Below are 4,035 nucleotides of genomic sequence, written 5' to 3' on the forward strand. Positions count from 1 at the left end.
AATCAGTCTCAAAACAAGATCAAAAGACTTTTTAGCTGGATATAAGGTTTTAAAACTTGGTAAGATGGACAGTTTTTGCAGTGTGAAAACATGATTTTTGTTTGTTTAGAATGCTAGCGGGACGTCCAACCCTTTATCCCCAAGCTTCACACATTTTACGAAGGGATTACCCAGAGCTACAGCAGCTGGAGGAGGAAAGTGAACTAAAGTAAACTTTATTTATACAGACACAAACATCACAAAGTGCTTAACAGAGAGCAAAATAACTAAAAACAACAAAAAACAGGTCACAAATACAATAAATAACAACTAAAATGCAGTAAAAAGCACTTAACTGAAAGCCTGTCAGAATTAAAAATGTCTTAAGGTGTTTCTTAAAAGAGTCAGTAGAATCTGAGCAAAATGGTCGATTTCAAAGGAAACTGAAAGGATTAAAATTAAAGAGATTATTTCTGAAGACACGTGATTTCAAAGTAGATCAGGAAGAAATTTTCCTACAAAAGCCTTTAATTTTCAGGTAAATTTTCTGGTATTTTTGACATTTTAAAAACTACGCTGAGATAAGGCACACATCTGTCATTTTTCGAAAGCTGAGTGTATTTTAGATGAACTTCTGTCTTGTGTTTGTTTGGATTTTCAATCTTTTCCATCTAACAGTCATGACAAAATCTGTGAAAATGAATCAGATCAGTATCGCTGCTTGTGACACTATCCATTTATTTTTGGAAAGTTTTTTTCTCCCCCTCAGGTGTACTGAGAGATGGGGCCCTACTGAATACTGCATGTTTTTATCTCCCCAGATAGAAACGTTCCATAGCAGTGATCACTGCGGCTAACAACACCTGACAGGGTTCACACTGACTGTGTTGCAGTTACTAATACAGCACTTGATCAGCTGATGGTGGACGTCGCTGTCAGCAACCCAGAGTAACGCTGAGAGGGGTTTCTGGCAGCTGGAACTCCTACAGATTAAAGGAGTTATACGGAGATTTACTACTATCTAGAAGCRCAGAAATATTTTAATTATAAATTAATTAAAAGATGTCAACAACGGAAGACTTGTCTGACCCCAGAGCCAGAAGAAAATGAAGACCACCCAATTATAATTGGTAAGTCCAGACCTTATTTGGCAGTTCTGTCACAAATTCTGTGACATAAYAGTCAAGAAAATGTCATAGAAAATASAGAAAACTGATAGAGTTGAAAAGTTTGACCCAAACRCATYATAATGATATCCTTASAGCATCAGGAGAGACTAAATTAAACTTTTCTGCACTCCYAGAGAYTCCAAGTACACAACAAAATGCATTTAATGGCTACAAAAGGGGATTTTGTATGATATGTCCCCTTTAACMACTAATTTACACTACATGCGYTCCGGCTCYGCTCCRCTCCGCTCCAACCTCCGCAGCAAATACACACCCATTATAATCARTRAGAGTGTTTACACTGGCTGCGCAYGGYRGCGGTGAGCRGACKGCGATMYGGCAAAATTAGATCCAATCCTATTTTTGMCGGACACCGGAGTCMATTTTTMAAGATTACGTCGCACCAACAGGAAGAGAAAYGAGYACAAMATCCGTATTTTCAAAATAAGACTCTATTAGATGGAATAATTTGTCGGAAAAATGTCGAAATCCCAGCTATATTAATCAATATATGGATATATTTCTACACAAATGCTGTCAGAATGTATCGTTCTGTTTGGGAAGCAGACGGAAATATGCAGCATGAAGCATATGTGTACACACACGATACACGTGGATTTTATTTTGAAATCAGATGTTTCAGAAAGACGACCGCGAGACAGTTTCAACATAGGTATCAAAAGCTTTTATATCAATGTTTTCAGCTGGGTTTGGAGTTCGTATTTCACAGAATTAATTATTTTTTGCTGTGACTTCCACACTTATCACTAAATTTATCGCATGATCTCCTTTCTCCACACCCTCTGTCGAGCCGGAGCGGAGCGGACGCTGTTTAAATTGAGACACAAATGAACAGCTGCGACCTGCGCAACGCAGCGCAGCGGAGACGCATGTAGTGTAAATCCAGACTAAGGAACCTCGAGATCACCATGTTCCAGGTGTTCCTTAGTCCGGATTTACACTACATGCGCACCCGCAGCGGAGCRGAGTCGCATGTAGTGTAAATCCGGACTAAGGAATCTCTGGATCACCACCTTCCCGGTTATTACACCTGCAGATAAACATCTTGTGTTCATATTTGTAGCTGACAAGTTAAAATGGATGGTGCCACACTAATAATGTGAAAAATTAAGTGAAGTTTGCCCTTCAGAAACCAGTCCTGGTAAGTTTCATCTTCTTTACAGGAAGAGGTGGATAGCTATCTGCCATTAGCGAAGGCAAATAGCTGCGCCCCGAGAATACAGGAGAAGGATGTGAGCAGATTTGAGTTAGGGGTGTCAAAGTTGGTCAGATGTAATTGTCCTTCACCGAAGGAGGACGTTGTCTAACTGGCAGAAGATTAAATTGTTCCCCGCCTCCCAAAGTAGGCTTACAGATTAAATTGTCTGGTTTTAATTCCACCGAAATATCCTGAAATTACACCTCCTCCACCCCGATCAGCCTCTTCCATTTCCACCTGCAAAAAGCAGCTGGTGATGCCTTCAAATAAAAAAATAACAATAATTCACCAAGATGAACCTAAWTGCCAGTTGGCAGGAAATCTTGCAAATGAAGGTCCAAGACTTGGTCAAATCTGAATTCAATACCTCTTGGCCTCAAAATCAAAGTTTCTTTCGGTTGGGCAGCTGTCACAGGAAAATCTGCCTCGGGCTCGAGAAGAACAGCAATTAATTGGGGCGAGAGATTCCAAACTTCACTCAATCCACATTTTCCCCCCGCTGCGACGGCCATTTCTCAGTTTTTCTGAGAGATAATGTTGAGCCGCAGATGTGTTTGCCTCGGTGGCCAGAACACACACACAGAAGAATGTTCTGAAAGTGAGGAGGTCGTCGAGGCAGGCCGTAAATCAGATCCAATCAAAATCAACAAAAAGCACAAAGTAGGTGCAGAGAAGATCAGCATCTGGGGTAATGATCGTTGGCAGGTGTGGTCATAAATCAAAACGACAGCAGCAGCTTCGGCCGGCCAAAGATTCAAAACGAGGTGAGGGGCTTCTTGGGGCTGGCCTGAAAGGACGCCTCAGATGTGGAGGGAGAAATGGAAGGTGCCAGATGGTGTTTGAGAGGATTAAAAAGCCTCTCTGTGGAGGGAACTGTTGATTTAAAATTTTAGCTTCCCTTTCATCCTGCAGAACGACAACGATGTGTCTGAGAGGTAGACTGACCCACACCGRCCAGAAATAAGTCAGATCAGGAATRAAAGGAYGGCAGAAAAAGAATTTCTGGAAATCCAGTGTTCAGTTCTCACACTCACACACCTTTTAATTACCGTATTTATTCGTGTATAATACAACCCCCATTTTTTCAGCTTAAAAAGCATAACAAATTTAATCCTCAAACTACCTCCGATTTCATACAGACTTCAAGATTTTTCAGCCTTTACAGTCTTTATACGTATCAGTAAAATGATCATTAGACTGCTCATTTTATTTTAACAACATATGTACTAAAAGGTATTTTGACAACAAATATATATCAGCTGTAGCAGCATCATATGAATTCTGGCATTTTACACATAGTCCACCAGGAGGCATCAACACAAAAGTCAGACCTCACATGAGATTTGGGCCATCTTGTGGGGGAAAAGCAGATTACTTCCTACTCGTGAGCGCCCCCTCTGGTGGGGAAAAGTTTTTTCAGGGATACAAACTTTTTCAGAACACCGGTAGATGGCAGCCATTACAGACGAACATGTGTTTGTTGTTCCAGGAGCAGCTCGGTCACACGCTAATGTCACACAAGCTAAATGGTTTTGCACCTCATTATCTCACTGAGCTTTTACAGCCTCACATTCCAAATAGATCTCTGAGATCTGTAAATCAAAAGCTTTTAGTTGTTCCCAGGTCTCGGCTTGTGACCAGGGGAGACAGAGCCTTTTCAGTTGCAGG

General features: G+C 41.0%; 1 protein-coding gene across 1 annotated transcript in view; it reads right to left on the reverse strand.

Moving 5' to 3' along the window:
• Positions 1-4,035, reverse strand: part of rxfp2a (relaxin family peptide receptor 2a) — a gene marked incomplete at its 3' end in the record, with an annotated part of 55,639 nt that overhangs the window by 31,595 nt on the left and 20,009 nt on the right.

The sequence above is a fragment of the Austrofundulus limnaeus genome, unplaced genomic scaffold, assembly GCF_001266775.1.
Source record: "Austrofundulus limnaeus strain Quisiro unplaced genomic scaffold, Austrofundulus_limnaeus-1.0 Scaffold17, whole genome shotgun sequence".
Lineage (NCBI taxonomy): Eukaryota > Metazoa > Chordata > Actinopteri > Cyprinodontiformes > Rivulidae > Austrofundulus > Austrofundulus limnaeus.